Raw genomic sequence first — 16479 nt, 5'->3', positions numbered from 1 at the left:
TCCTCCAAGTTCACTGAGTACCTCCACACCCCCGTGGGCCTGCTGAGCCACTTCGAGACCCGTTGGTTGATCCCTCGGAGACCCTCTGTGCATGCCGAGTGATGGGCAACAACCTGTACGTTCCTTGAGGAGAGGTACATTTCCACAGTCTTCGAACAGCCTCAGGACAACATTTCTGGCAAGTCCGACTTTGTCATGGCCCTTGTGTGAGCTTCCGTGAGAAAACAGTGTGCTTTGAGTACTTCGAGGACCTCGTACCCGAAGTCACTGTGCCTGAGGAGAAAGTCAGCATCTCACCATGCGGTGTCGCTAACGGCACACCCAGCCTGAACAGATGCCTGGAAGTAAGGCCCTGATTTGCCGTGCAGAAGCGGAGGAGTGCAGCAGTTTCCATGAGGCGGTGGCCTCTGCTCTGGGTAACTTCCACGGCAGCACAGTTTTCTGGACACCTAGGAGGCTAGCGTGGGCACCCTGCTCCCGGCAGGAACACTGAGTACCCCCAGGCCCACCTGGGTCTGCTAAGCAACATCCAGGCCCGTAGCCCTTTAGAGCCCCTCTGTGTATGCCGAGCATAGGGAAACGCACTGCACTCTCTTTGGGAGCAGCTTAATTTCCTCAGCACTCGCACACGTTCACGAACACCATTGTGGCACGTCCCTCATGGAGACGAAGTCTGACGCATTGCCCGAGTCTGACTGAGCTGAACTCAGAGTAACCCTCGGCTTCGCATTCCATCTAGAAGCTCCTGCCTGAAGTCACCGTGCCTCCCAGAGATAGTGGGCGTGCGTTCTAACTGCCATTTACGACAGTCCTGCTCTTCCTGTGACACTGCAGGCTTTTGGATAGCCACAGGCCCACAGGAGCAGCTGCGGCGTTCCTTGGTTGAGGCAGTTCGCTTGATGCAGAACACCCTACTTCGAGAAGTTGATTCAGGGGAGGAAACACAGGGTAACCTGTGTCTCTTTAGGCTTGGTAGAAACCACAGGGGTGTTTGCTGCATGTGCCCATGGAAATGGGGGCCTGCTGGAACTAGCCTTGCTTTCCCATTTGGAAGGCTGCATTCATGCTGCCTTGAAACTACCTGACATTCCCTGCTCTTGACAGGCCTGTCAACCCTGTAAGAATGCTTCGCTGAAAAGTATGAGTCTGTTCTGTCTGAACCAGGTGCTTCCGTGGCCGCGGTTGTGGTCTGCCTGACAAGCTCTAGAGCTAAAGGGAATCTCAACGTGAAAACTTGCCTCCAGGTTAGGTCACTAGTAGCCGTGCAGAAAGGGAGGTAGACAGCTGTTTCCATCAGTTCTTAGTCGCTTACATGCTTTATGTGAAAGGAAGTACACTTTTGAGGACTCTTAGGCCTCTCCGGTATGCATCACTTTCGCTCCAAGTTCACTGAGTACCTCCACACCCCCGTGGGCCTGCTGAGCCACTTCGAGACCCGTTGGTTGATCCCTCGGAGGCCCTCTGTGCATGCCGAGTGATGGGCAACACCCTGTACGTTCCTTGAAGAGAGCTACATTTCCAGAGTCCTCGAACAGCCTCAGGACAACATTTCTGGCGAGTCCGACTTTGTCATGGCCCTTGTGTGAGCTTCCGTGAGAAAACAGTGTGCTTTGAGTACTTCGAGGACCTCGTACCCGAAGTCACTGTGCCTGAGGAGAAAGTCAGCATCTCACCATGCGGTGTCGCTGACGGCACACCCAGCCTGAACAGATGTCTGGAAGTAAGGCCCTGATTTGCCGTGCAGAAGCAGAGGCGTGCAGCAGTTTCCATGAGGCGGTGGCCTCTGCTCTGGGTAACTTCCACGGCAGCACAGTTTTCTGGACACCTAGGAGGCTAGCGTGGGCACCCTGCTCCCGGCAGGAACACTGAGTACCCCCAGGCCCACCTGGGTCTGCTAAGCAACATCCAGGCCCGTAGCCCTTTAGAGCCCCTCTGTGTATGCCGAGCGTAGGGAAACGCACTGCACTCTCTTTGGGAGCAGCTTAATTTCCTCAGCACTCGCACACGTTCACGAACACCGTTGTGGCACGTCCCTCATGGCGACGAAGTCTGACGCATTGCCCGAGTCTGAGCTGAACTCAGAGTAACCCTCGGCTTCGCATTCCATCTAGAAGCTCCTGCCTGAAGTCACCGTGCCTCCCAGAGATAGTGGGCGTGCGTTCTAACTGCCATTTACGACAGTCCTGCTCTTCCTGTGACACTGCAGGCTTTTGGATAGCCACAGGCCCACAGGAGCAGCTGCGGCGTTCCTTGGTTGAGGCAGTTCGCTTGATGCAGAACACCCTACTTCGAGAAGTTGATTCAGGGGAGGAAACACAGGGTAACCTGTGTCTCTTTAGACTTGGTAGAAACCACAGGGGTGTATGCTGAGTGTGCCCATGGAAACGGGGTCCTGCTGGAACTAGCCTTGCTGTTCCATTTTGAAGGCTGCATTCATGCTGCCTTGAAGCTACCTGACATTCCCTGCTCTTGACAGGCCTGTCAACCCTGTAAGAATGCTTTGCGGAAAAGTATGCGTCCATTCTGTCTGAACCAGGTGCTTCCGTGACCGCGGTTGTGGTCCGCCTGACAAGCTCTAGCGCTATAGGGAATCTCAACGTGAAAACTTGCCTCCAGGTCAGGCCCCTAGTAGCCGTGCAGAAAGGGAAGCGGGCAGCTGTTTCCATGAGTTCTTAGTCGCTTACATGCTTGATGTGAAAGGAAGTACACTTTTGAGGACTCTTAGGCCTCTCCGGTATGCATCACTTTCGCTCCAAGTTCACTGAGTACCTCCACACCCCCGTGGGCCTGCTGAGCCACTTCGAGACCCGTTGGTTGATCCCTCGGAGGCCCTCTGTGCATGCCGAGTGATGGGCAACACCCTGTACGTTCCTTGAAGAGAGCTACATTTCCAGAGTCCTCGAACAGCCTCAGGACAACATTTCTGGCGAGTCCGACTTTGTCATGGCCCTTGTGTGAGCTTCCGTGAGAAAACAGTGTGCTTTGAGTACTTCGAGGACCTCGTACCCGAAGTCACTGTGCCTGAGGAGAAAGTCAGCATCTCACCATGCGGTGTCGCTGACGGTACACCCAGCCTGAACAGATGTCTGGAAGTAAGGCCCTGATTTGCCGTGCAGAAGCAGAGGCGTGCAGCAGTTTCCATGAGGCGGTGGCCTCTGCTCTGGGTAACTTCCACGGCAGCACAGTTTTCTGGACACCTAGGAGGCTAGCGTGGGCACCCTGCTCCCGGCAGGAACACTGAGTACCCCCAGGCCCACCTGGGTCTGCTAAGCAACATCCAGGCCCGTAGCCCTTTAGAGCCCCTCTGTGTATGCCGAGCGTAGGGAAACGCACTGCACTCTCTTTGGGAGCAGCTTAATTTCCTCAGCACTCGCACACGTTCACGAACACCGTTGTGGCACGTCCCTCATGGCGACGAAGTCTGACGCATTGCCCGAGTCTGAGCTGAACTCAGCTCAGACTCGGCTTCGCATTCCATCTAGAGGCTCCTGCCTGAAGTCACCGTGCCTCCCAGAGATAGTGGGCGTGCGTTCTAACTGCCATTTACGACAGTCCTGCTCTTCCTGTGACACTGCAGGCTTTTGGATAGCCACAGGCCCAGAGGAGCAGCTGCGGTGTTCCTTGGTTTAGGCAGTTCGCTTGATGCAGAACACCCTACTTCGAGAAGTTGATTCAGGGGAGGAAACACAGGGTAACCTGTGTCTCTTTAGACTTGGTAGAAACCATAGGGGTGTATGCTGAGTGTGCCCATGGAAACGGGGGCCTGCTGGAACTAGCCTTGCTGTCCCATTTTGAAGGCTGCATTCATGCTGCCTTGAAGCTACCTGACATTCCCTGCTCTTGACAGGCCTGTCAACCCTGTAAGAATGCTTCGCGGAAAAGTATGCGTCCGTTCTGTCTGAATCAGGTGCTTCCGTGACCGCGGTTGTGGTCCGCCTGACAAGCTGTAGCGCTATAGGGAATCTCAACGTGAAAATTTGCCTCCAGGTTAGGCCCCTAGTAGCCGTGCAGAAAGGGAGGCAGGAAGCTGTTTCCATCAGTTCTTAGTCGCCTACATGCTTTATGTGAAAGGAAGTACACTTTTGAGGACTTGTAGGCCTCTCGGGTACGCATCACTTTCCTCCAAGTTCACTGAGTACCTCCACACCCCCGTGGGCCTGCTGAGCCACTTCGAGACCCGTTGGTTGATCCCTCGGAGGCCCTCTGTGCATGCCGAGTGATGGGCAACACCCTGTACGTTCCTTGAGGAGAGGTACATGTCCAGAGTCTTGGAACAGCCTCAGGACAACATTTCTGGCGAGTCCGACTGTGTCATGGCCCTTGTGTGAGCTGCCGTGAGAAAACAGTGTGCTTTGAGTACTTCGAGGACCTCGTACCCGAAGTCACTCTGCCTGAGGAGAAAGTCAGCATCTCACTATGCGGTGTCGCTAACGGCACACCCAGCCTGAACAGATGCCTGGAAGTAAGGCCCTGATTTGCCGTGCACAAGCGGAGGCGTGCAGCAGTTTCCATGAGGCGGTGGCCTCTGCTCTGGGTAACTTCCACGGCAGCACAGTTTTCTGGACACCTAGGAGGCTAGCGTGGGCACCCTGCTCCCGGCAGGAACACTGAGTACCCCCAGGTCCACCTGGGTCTGCTAAGCAACATCCAGGCCCGTAGCCCTTTAGAGCCCCTTTGTGTATGCCGAGAGTAGGGAAACGCACTGCACTCTCTTTGGGAGCAGCTTAATTTCCTCAGCACTCGCACACGTTCACGAACACCGTTGTGGCACGTCCCTCATGGCGTCGAAGTCTGACGCATTGCCCTAGTCTGAGCTGAACTCAGAGTAACCCTCGGCTTCGCATTCCATCTAGGAGCTCCTGCCTGAAGTCACCGTGCCTCCCTGAGATAGTGGGCGTGCGTTCTAACCGCCATTTAAGAGAGTCCTGCTCTTCCTGTGACACTGCAGGCTTTTGGATAGCCACAGGCCCAGAGGAGCAGCTGCGGCGTTCCTTGGTTGAGGCAGTTCACTTGATGCAGAACACCCTACTTCGAGAAGTTGATTCAGGGGAGGAAACACAGGGTAACCTGTGTCTCTTTAGACTTGGTAGAGACAACAGGGGTGTTTACTGCGTGTGCCCATGGAAACGGGGGCCTGCTGGAACTAGACTTGCTTTCCCATTTTGAAGGCTGCATTCATGCTGCCTTGAAGCTACCTGACATTCCCTGCTCTTGACAGGCCTGTCAACCCTGTAAGAATGCTTCGCGGAAAAGTATGCGTCTGTTCTGTCTGAACCAGGTGCTTCCGTGGCCGCGGTTGTAGTCCGCCTGACAAGCTCTAGAGCTAAAGTGAATCTCAACGTGAAAACTTGCCTCCAGGTTAGGCCCCTAGTAGCCGTGCAGAAAGGGAAGCGGGCAGCTGTTTCCATGAGTTCTTAGTCGCTTATATGCTTGATGTGAAAGGAAGTACACTTTTGAGGACTCTTAGGCCTCTCCGGTATGCATCACTTTCGCTCCAAGTTCACTGACTACCTCCAGACCCCCGTGGGCCGGCTGAGCCACTTGGAGACCCGTTGCTTGATCCCTCGGAGGCCCTCTGTGCCTGCCGAGTGATGGGCAACACCCTGTACGTTCCTTGAGGAGAGGTACATGTCCAGAGTCTTGGAACAGCCTCAGGACAACATTTCCGGTGAGTCCGACTGTGTCATGGCCCTTGTGTGAGCTGCCGTGAGAAAACAGTGTGCTTTGAGTACTTCGAGGACCTCGTACCCGAAGTCACTGTGCCTGAGGAGAAAGTCAGCATCTCACCATGCGGTGTCGCTGACGGCACACCCAGCCTGAACAGATGTCTGGAAGTAAGGCCCTGATTTGCCGGGCAGAAGCAGAGGCGTGCAGCAGTTTCCATGAGGCGGTGGCCTCTGCTCTGGGTAACTTCCACGGCAGCACAGTTTTCTGGACACCTAGGAGGCTAGCGTGGGCACCCTGCTCCCGGCAGGAACACTGAGTACCCCCAGGCCCACCTGGGTCTGCTAAGCAACATCCAGGCCCGTAGCCCTTTAGAGCCCCTCTGTGTATGCCGAGCGTAGGGAAACGCACTGCACTCTCTTTGGGAGCAGCTTAATTTCCTCAGCACTCGCACACGTTCACGAACACCGTTGTGGCACGTCCCTCATGGCGACGAAGTCTGACGCATTGCCCGAGTCTGAGCTGAACTCAGAGTAACCCTCGGCTTCGCATTCCATCTAGAAGCTCCTGCCTGAAGTCACCGTGCCTCCCAGAGATAGTGGGCGTGCGTTCTAACTGCCATTTACGACAGTCCTGCTCTTCCTGTGACACTGCAGGCTTTTGGATAGCCACAGGCCCAGAGGAGCAGCTGCGGCGTTCCTTGGTTGAGGCAGTTCGCTTGATGCAGAACACCCTACTTCGAGAAGTTGATTCAGGGGAGGAAACACAGGGTAACCTGTGTCTCTTTAGGCTTGGTAGAAACCACAGGGGTGTTTGCTGCATGTGCCCATGGAAACGGGGGCCTGCTGGAACTAGCCTTGCTTTCCCATTTGGAAGGCTGCATTCATGCTGCCTTGAAGCTACCTGACATTCCCTGCTCTTGACAGGCCTGTCAACCCTGTAAGAATGCTTCGCTGAAAAGTATGAGTCTGTTCTGTCTGAACCAGGTGCTTCCGTGGCCGCGGTTGTGGTCCGCCTGACAAGCTCTAGAGCTAAAGGGAATCTCAACGTGAAAACTTGCCTCCAGGTTAGGCCCCTAATAGCCGTGCAGAAAGGGAAGCGGGCAGCTGTTTCCATGAGTTCTTAGTCGCTTACATGCTTGATGTGAAAGGAAGTAAACTTTTGAGGACTCTTAGGCCTCTCCGGTATGCATCACTTTCGCTCCAAGTTCACTGACTACCTCCAGACCCCCGTGGGCCGGCTGAGCCACTTGGAGACCCGTTGCTTGATCCCTCGGAGGCCCTCTGTGCCTGCCGAGTGATGGGCAACACCCTGTACGTTCCTTGAGGAGAGGTACATGTCCAGAGTCTTGGAACAGCCTCAGGACAACATTTCCGGTGAGTCCGACTGTGTCATGGCCCTTGTGTGAGCTGCCGTGAGAAAACAGTGTGCTTTGAATACTTCGAGGACCTCGTACCCGAAGTCACTCTGCTCGAGGAGAAAGTCAGCATCTCACCATGCGGTGTCGCTAACGGCACACCCAGCCTGAACAGATGCCTGGAAGTAAGGCCCTGATTTGCTGTGCACAAGCGGAGGAGTGCAGCAGTTTCCATGAGGCGGTGGCCTCTGCTCTGGGTAACTTCCACGGCAGCACAGTTTTCTGGACACCTAGGAGGCTAGCGTGGGCACCCTGCTCCCGGCAGGAACACTGAGTACCCCCAGGCCCACCTGGGTCTGCTAAGCAACATCCAGGCCCGTAGCCCTTTAGAGCCCCTCTGTGTATGCCGAGAGTAGGGAAACGCACTGCACTCTCTTTGGGAGCAGCTTAATTTCCTCAGCACTCGCACACGTTCACGAACACCGTTGTGGAACGTCCCTCATGGCGTCGAAGTCTGACGCATTGCCCTAGTCTGACCTGAACTCAGAGTAACCCTCGGCTTCGCATTCCATCTAGGAGCTCCTGCCTGAAGTCACCGTGCCTCCCTGAGATAGTGGGCGTGCGTTCTAACTGCCATTTAAGACAGTCCTGCTCTTCCTGTGACACTGCAGGCTTTCGGATAGCCACAGGCCCAGAGGAGCAGCTGCGGCGTTCCCTGGTTGAGGCAGTTCGCTTGATGCAGAACACCCTACTTCGAGAAGTTGATTCAGGGGAGGAAACACAGGGTAACCTGTGTCTCTTTAGACTTGTTAGAAACCACAGGAGTGTATGCTGAGTGTGCCCATGGAAACGGGTTCCTGCTGGAACTAGCCTTGCTGTCCCATTTGGAAGGCTGCATTCATGCTGCCTTGAAGCTACCTGACATTCCCTGCTCTTGACAGGCCTGTCAACCCTGTAAGAATGCTTCGCGGAAAAGTATGCATCCATTCTGTCTGAACCAGGTGCTTCCGTGGCCGCGGTTGTGGTCCGCCTGACAAGCTCTAGCGCTATAGGGAATCTCAACGTGAAAACTTGCCTCCAGGTTAGGCCCCTAGTAGCCGTGCAGAAAGGGAAGCAGGCAGCAGTTTCTATGAGTTGTTAGTCGCTTATATGCTTGATTTGAAAGGAAGTACAGTTTTGAGGACTCCTAGGACTCTCGGGTATGCATCACTTTCGCTCCAAGTTCACTGACTACCTCCAGACCCCCGTGGGCCGGCTGAGCCACTTGGAGACCCTTTGCTTGATCCCTCGGAGGCCCTCTGTGCCTGCCGAGTGATGGGCAACACCCTGTACGTTCCTTGAGGAGAGGTACATGTCCAGAGTCTTGGAACAGCCTCAGGACAACATTTCCGGTGAGTCCGACTGTGTCATGGCCCTTGTGTGAGCTGCCGTGAGAAAACAGTGTGCTTTGAATACTTCGAGGACCTCGTACCCGAAGTCACTCTGCTCGAGGAGAAAGTCAGCATCTCACCATGCGGTGTCACTAACGGCACACACAGCCTGAACAGATGCCTGGAAGTAAGGCCCTGATTTGCCGAGCACAAGCGGAGGCGTGCAGCAGTTTCCATGAGGCGGTGGCCTCTGCTCTGGGTAACTTCCACGGCAGCACAGTTTTCTGGACACCTAGGAGGCTAGCGTGGGCACCCTGCTCCCGGCAGGAACACTGAGTACCCCCAGGCCAACCTGGGTCTGCTAAGCAAAATCCAGGCCCGTAGCCCTTTAGAGCCCCTCTGTGTATGCCGAGCGTAGGGAAACGCACTGCACTCTCTTTGGGAGCAGCTTAATTTCCTCAGCACTCGCACACGTTCACGAACACCGTTGTGGCACGTCCCTCATGGCGTCGAAGTCTGACGCATTGCCCTAGTCTGAGCTGAACTCAGAGTAACCCTCGGCTTCGCATTCCATCTAGGAGCTCCTGCCTGAAGTCACCGTGCCTCCCTGAGATAGTGGGCGTGCGTTCTAACTGCCATTTAAGACAGTCCTGCTCTTCCTGTGACACTGCAGGCTTTTGGATAGCCACAGGCCCAGAGGAGCAGCTGCGGCGTTCCCTGGTTGAGGCAGTTCGCTTGATGCAAAACACCCTACTTCGAGAAGTTGATTCAGGGGAGGAAACACAGGGTAACCTGTGTCTCTTTAGACTTGTTAGAAACCACAGGAGTGTATGCTGAGTGTGCCCATGGAAACGGGTTCCTGCTGGAACTAGCCTTGCTGTCCCATTTTGAAGGCTGCATTCATGCTGCCTTGAAGCTACCTGACATTCCCTGCTCTTGACAGGCCTGTCAACCCTGTAAGAACGCTTCGCGGAAAAGTATGCGTCTGTTCTGTCTGAACCAGGTGCTTCCGTGGCCGCGGTTGTAGTCCGCCTGACAAGCTCTAGAGCTAAAGTGAATCTCAACGTGAAAACTTGCCTCCAGGTTAGGCCCCTAGTAGCCGTGCAGAAAGGGAAGCGGGCAGCTGTTTCCATGAGTTCTTAGTCGCTTATATGCTTGATGTGAAAGGAAGTACACTTTTGAGAACTCCTAGGCCTCTCGGGTATGCATCACTTTCCCTCCAAGTTCACTGACTACCTCCAGACCCCCGTGGGCCGGCTGAGCCACTTGCAGACCCGTTGCTTGATCCGTCGGAGGACCTCTGTGCCTGCCGAGTGATGGGCAACACCCTGTACGTTCCTTGAGGAGAGGTACATGTCCAGAGTCTTGGAACAGCCTCAGGACAACATTTCCGGTGAGTCCGACTGTGTCATGGCCCTTGTGTGAGCTGCCGTGAGAAAACAGTGTGCTTTGAATACTTCGAGGACCTCGTACCCGAAGTCACTCTGCTCGAGGAGAAAGTCAGCATCTCACCATACGGTGTCGCTAACGGCACACCCAGCCTGAACAGATGCCTGGAAGTAAGGCCCTGATTTGCCGTGCAGAAGCGGAGGCGTGCAGCAGTTTCCATGAGGCGGTGGCCTCTGCTCTGGGTAACTTCCACGGCAGCACAGTTTTCTGGACACCTAGGAGGCTAGCGTGGGCACCCTGCTCCCGGCAGGAACACTGAGTACCCCCAGGTCCACCTGGGTCTGCTAAGCAACATCCAGGCCCGTAGCCCTTTAGAGCCCCTCTTTGTATGCCGAGAGTAGGGAAACGCACTGCACTCTCTTTGGGAGCAGCTTAATTTCCTCAGCACTCGCACACGTTCACGAACACCGTTGTGGCACGTCCCTCATGGCGTCGAAGTCTGACGCATTGCCCTAGTCTGAGCTGAACTCAGAGTAACCCTCGGCTTCGCATTCCATCTAGGAGCTCCTGCCTGAAGTCACCGTGCCTCCCAGAGATAGTGGGCGTGCGTTCTAACCGCCATTTAAGAGAGTCCTGCTCTTCCTGTGACACTGCAGGCTTTTGGATAGCCACAGGCCCAGAGGAGCAGCTGCGGCGTTCCTTGGTTCAGGCAGTTCACTTGATGCAGAACACCCTACTTCGAGAAGTTGATTCAGGGGAGGAAACACAGGGTAACCTGTGTCTCTTTAGACTTGGTAGAGACAACAGGGGTGTTTGCTGCGTGTGCCCATGGAAACGGGGGCCTGCTGGAACTAGACTTGCTTTCCCATTTTGAAGGCTGCATTCATGCTGCCTTGAAGCTACCTGACATTCCCTGCTCTTGACAGGCCTGTCAACCCTGTAAGAATGCTTCGCGGAAAAGTATGCGTCTGTTCTGTCTGAACCAGGTGCTTCCGTGGCCGCGGTTGTAGTCCGCCTGACAAGCTCTAGAGCTAAAGTGAATCTCAACGTGAAAACTTGCCTCCAGGTTAGGCCCCTAGTAGCCGTGCAGAAAGGGAAGCGGGCAGCTGTTTCCATGAGTTCTTAGTCGCTTATATGCTTGATGTGAAAGGAAGTACACTTTTGAGGACTCTTAGGCCTCTCCGGTATGCATCACTTTCGCTCCAAGTTCACTGACTACCTCCAGATCCCCGTGGGCCGGCTGAGCCACTTGGAGACCCGTTGCTTGATCCCTCGGAGGCCCTCTGTGCCTGCCGAGTGATGGGCAACACCCTGTACGTTCCTTGAGAAGAGGTACATGTCCAGAGTCTTGGAACAGCCTCAGGACAACATTTCCGGTGAGTCCGACTGTGTCATGGCCCTTGTGTGAGCTGCCGTGAGAAAACAGTGTGCTTTGAATACTTCGAGGACCTCGTACCCGAAGTCACTCTGCTCGAGGAGAAAGTCAGCATCTCACCATGCGGTGTCGCTAACGGCACACCCAGCCTGAACAGATGCCTGGAAGTAAGGCCCTGATTTGCCGTGCAGAAGCGGAGGCGTGCAGCAGTTTCCATGAGGCGGTGGCCTCTGCTCTGGGTAACTTCCACGGCAGCACAGTTTTCTGGACACCTAGGAGGCTAGCGTGGGCACCCTGCTCCCGGCAGGAACACTGAGTACCCCCAGGTCCACCTGGGTCTGCTAAGCAACATCCAGGCCCGAAGCCCTTTAGAGCCCCTCTGTGTATGCCGAGAGTAGGGAAACGCACTGCACTCTCTTTGGGAGCAGCTTAATTTCCTCAGCACTCGCACACGTTCACGAACACCGTTGTGGCACGTCCCTCATGGCGTCGAAGTCTGAAGCATTGCCCGAGTCTGACTGAGCTGAACTCAGAGTAACCCTCGGCTTCGCATTCCATCTAGGAGCTCCTGCCTGAAGTCACCGTGCCTCCCAGAGATAGTGGGCGTGCGTTCTAACTGCCATTTAAGACAGTCCTGCTCTTCCTGTGACATTGCAGGCTTTTGGATAGCCACAGGCCCAGAGGAGCAGCTGCGGCGTTCCTTGGTTGAGGCAGTTCGCTTGATGCAGAACACCCTACTTCGAGAAGTTGATTCAGGGGAGGAAACACAGGGTAACCTGTGTCTCTTTAGGCTTGGTAGAAACCACAGGGGTGTTTGCTGCATGTGCCCATGCAAACGGGGGCCTGCTGGAACTAGCCTTGCTTTCCCATTTGGAAGGCTGCATTCATGCTGCCTTGAAGCTACCTGACATTCCCTGCTCTTGACAGGCCTGTCAACCCTGTAAGAATGCTTCGCTGAAAAGTATGAGTCTGTTCTGTCTGAACCAGGTGCTTCCGTGGCCGCGGTTGTGGTCTGCCTGACAAGCTCTAGAGCTAAAGGGAATCTCAACGTGAAAACTTGCCTCCAGGTTAGGTCACTAGTAGCCGTGCAGAAAGGGAGGTAGACAGCTGTTTCCATCAGTTCTTAGTCGCTTACATGCTTTATGTGAAAGGAAGTACACTTTTGAGGACTTGTAGGCCTCTCGGGTACGCATCACTTTCCTCCAAGTTCACTGAGTACCTCCACACCCCCGTGGGCCTGCTGAGCCACTTCGAGACCCGTTGGTTGATCCCTCGGAGACCCTCTGTGCATGCCGAGTGATGGGCAACAACCTGTACGTTCCTTGAGGAGAGGTACATTTCCACAGTCTTCGAACAGCCTCAGGACAACATTTCTGGCAAGTCCGACTTTGTCATGGCCCTTGTGTGAGCTTCCGTGAGAAAACAGTGTGCTTTGAGTACTTCGAGGACCTCGTACCCGAAGTCACTGTGCCTGAGGAGAAAGTCAGCATCTCACCATGCGGTGTCGCTAACGGCACACCCAGCCTGAACAGATGCCTGGAAGTAAGGCCCTGATTTGCCGTGCAGAAGCGGAGGAGTGCAGCAGTTTCCATGAGGCGGTGGCCTCTGCTCTGGGTAACTTCCACGGCAGCACAGTTTTCTGGACACCTAGGAGGCTAGCGTGGGCACCCTGCTCCCGGCAGGAACACTGAGTACCCCAGGCCCACCTGGGTCTGCTAAGCAACATCCAGGCCCGTAGCCCTTTAGAGCCCCTCTGTGTATGCCGAGCGTAGGGAAACGCACTGCACTCTCTTTGGGAGCAGCTTAATTTCCTCAGCACTCGCACACGTTCACGAACACCATTGTGGCACGTCCCTCATGGAGACGAAGTCTGACGCATTGCCCGAGTCTGACTGAGCTGAACTCAGAGTAACCCTCGGCTTCGCATTCCATCTAGAAGCTCCTGCCTGAAGTCACCGTGCCTCCCAGAGATAGTGGGCGTGCGTTCTAACTGCCATTTAAGACAGTCCTGCTCTTCCTGTGACACTGCAGGCTTTTGGATAGCCACTGACCCAGAGGAGCAGCTGCGGCGTTCCTTGGTTGAGGCAGTTCGCTTGATGCAGAACATCCTACTTCGAGAAGTTGATTCAGGGGAGGAAACACAGGGTAACCTGTGTCTCTTTAGACTTGGTAGAAACCACAGGGGTGTATGCTGAGTGTGCCCATGGAAAAGGGTTCCTGCTGGAACTAGCCTTGCTGTCCCATTTTGAAGGCTGCATTCATGCTGCCTTGAAGCTACCTGACATTCCCTGCTCTTGACAGGCCTGTCAACCCTGTAAGAATGCTTTGCGGAAAAGAATGCGTCCATTCTGTCTGAATCAGGTGCTTCCGAGGCCGCGGTTGTGGTCCGCCTGACAAGCTGTAGCGCTATAGGGAATCTCAACGTGAAAACTTGCCTCCAGGTTAGGCCCCTAGTAGCCGTGCAGAAAGGGAAGCGGGCAGCTGTTTCCATGAGTTCTTAGTCGCTTATATGCTTGATGTGAAAGGAAGTACACTTTTGAGGACTCTTAGGCCTCTCCGGTATGCATCACTTTCGCTCCAAGTTCACTGAGTACCTCCACACCCCCGTGGGCCTGCTGAGCCACTTCGAGACCCGTTGGTTGATCCCTCGGAGGCCCTCTGTGCATGCCGAGTGATGGGCAACACCCTGTACGTTCCTTGAAGAGAGCTACATTTCCAGAGTCCTCGAACAGCCTCAGGACAACATTTCTGGCGAGTCCGACTTTGTCATGGCCCTTGTGTGAGCTTCCGTGAGAAAACAGTGTGCTTTGAGTACTTCGAGGACCTCGTACCCGAAGTCACTGTGCCTGATGAGAAAGTCAGCATCTCACCATGCGGTGTCGCTGACGGCACACCCAGCATGAACAGATGTCTGGAAGTAAGGCCCTGATTTGCCGTGCAGAAGCAGAGGCGTGCAGCAGTTTCCATGAGGCGGTGGCCTCTGCTCTGGGTAACTTCCACGGCAGCACAGTTTTCTGGACACCTAGGAGGCTAGCGTGGGCACCCTGCTCCCGGCAGGAACACTGAGTACCCCCAGGCCCACCTGGGTCTGCTAAGCAACATCCAGGCCCGTAGCCCTTTAGAGCCCCTCTGTGTATGCCGAGCGTAGGGAAACGCACTGCACTCTATTTGGGAGCAGCTTAATTTCCTCAGCACTCGCACACGTTCACGAACACCGTTGTGGCACGTCCCTCATGGCGACGAAGTCTGACGCATTGCCCGAGTCTGAGCTGAACTCAGCTCAGACTCGGCTTCGCATTCCATCTAGAGGCTCCTGCCTGAAGTCACCGTGCCTCCCAGAGATAGTGGGCGTGCGTTCTAACTGCCATTTACGACAGTCCTGCTCTTCCTGTGACACTGCAGGCTTTTGGATAGCCACAGGCCCAGAGGAGCAGCTGCGGTGTTCCTTGGTTTAGGCAGTTCGCTTGATGCAGAACACCCTACTTCGAGAAGTTGATTCAGGGGAGGAAACACAGGGTAACCTGTGTCTCTTTAGACTTGGTAGAAACCATAGGGGTGTATGCTGAGTGTGCCCATGGAAACGGGGGCCTGCTGGAACTAGCCTTGCTGTCCCATTTTGAAGGCTGCATTCATGCTGCCTTGAAGCTACCTGACATTCCCTGCTCTTGACAGGCCTGTCAACCCTGTAAGAATGCTTCGCGGAAAAGTATGCGTCCGTTCTGTCTGAATCAGGTGCTTCCGTGACCGCGGTTGTGGTCCGCCTGACAAGCTCTAGCGCTATAGGGAATCTCAACGTGAAAACTTGCCTCCAGGTTAGGCCCCTAGTAGCCGTGCAGAAAGGGAGGCAGGCAGCTGTTTCCATCAGTTCTTAGTCGCCTACATGCTTTATGTGAAAGGAAGTACACTTTTGAGGACTTGTAGGCCTCTCGGGTACGCATCACTTTCCTCCAAGTTCACTGAGTACCTCCACACCCCCGTGGGCCTGCTGAGCCACTTCGAGACCCGTTGGTTGATCCCTCGGAGGCCCTCTGTGCATGCCGAGTGATGGGCAACACCCTGTTCGTTCCTTGAGGAGAGGTACATGTCCAGAGTCTTGGAAGAGCCTCAGGACAACATTTCTGGCGAGTCCGACTGTGTCATGGCCCTTGTGTGAGCTTCCGTGAGAAAACAGTGTGCTTTGAGTACTTCGAGGACCTCGTACCCGAAGTCACTCTGCCTGAGGAGAAAGTCAGCATCTCACCATGCGGTGTCGCTAACGGCACACCCAGCCTGAACAGATGCCTGGAAGTAAGGCCCTGATTTGCCGTGCACAAGCGGAGGAGTGCAGCAGTTTCCATGAGGCGGTGGCCTCTGCTCTGGGTAACTTCCACGGCAGCACAGTTTTCTGGACACCTAGGAGGCTAGCGTGGGCACCCTGCTCCCGGCAGGAACACTGAGTACCCCCAGGTCCACCTGGGTCTGCTAAGCAACATCCAGGCCCGTAGCCCTTTAGAGCCCCTCTGTGTATGCCGAGAGTAGGGAAACGCACTGCACTCTCTTTGGGAGCAGCTTAATTTCCTCAGCACTCGCACACGTTCACGAACACCGTTGTGGCACGTCCCTCATGGCGTCGAAGTCTGACGCATTACCCGAGTCTGACTGAGCTGAAATCAGAGTAACCCTCGGCTTCGCATTCCATCTAGGAGCTCCTGCCTGAAGTCACCGTGCCTCCCAGAGATAGTGGGCGTGCGTTCTAACCGCCATTTAAGAGAGTCCTGCTCTTCCTGTGACACTGCAGGCTTTTGGATAGCCACAGGCCCAGAGGAGCAGCTGCGGCGTTCCTTGGTTGAGGCAGTTCACTTGATGCAGAACACCCTACTTCGAGAAGTTGATTCAGGGGAGGAAACACAGGGTAACCTGTGTCTCTTTAGACTTGGTAGAGACAACAGGGGTGTTTGCTGCGTGTGCCCATGGAAACGGGGGCCTGCTGGAACTAGCCTTGCTTTCCCATTTTGAAGGCTGCATTCATGCTGCCTTGAAGCTACCTGACATTCCCTGCTCTTGACAGGCCTGTCAACCCTGTAAGAATGCTTCGCGGAAAAGTATGCGTCTGTTCTGTCTGAACCAGGTGCTTCCGTGGCCGCGGTTGTAGTCCGCCTGACAAGCTCTAGAGCTAAAGTGAATCTCAACGTGAAAACTTGCCTCCAGGTTAGGCCCCTAGTAGCCGTGCAGAAAGGGAAGCGGGCAGCTGTTTCCATGAGTTCTTAGTCGCTTATATGCTTGATGTGAAAGGAAGTACACTTTTGAGGACTCCTAGGCCTCTCGGGTATGCATCACTTTCGCTC

Source organism: Globicephala melas, unplaced genomic scaffold (assembly GCF_963455315.2).
Source record: "Globicephala melas unplaced genomic scaffold, mGloMel1.2 SCAFFOLD_85, whole genome shotgun sequence".
Lineage (NCBI taxonomy): Eukaryota > Metazoa > Chordata > Mammalia > Artiodactyla > Delphinidae > Globicephala > Globicephala melas.
This window is presented reverse-complemented; position numbering follows the sequence as displayed.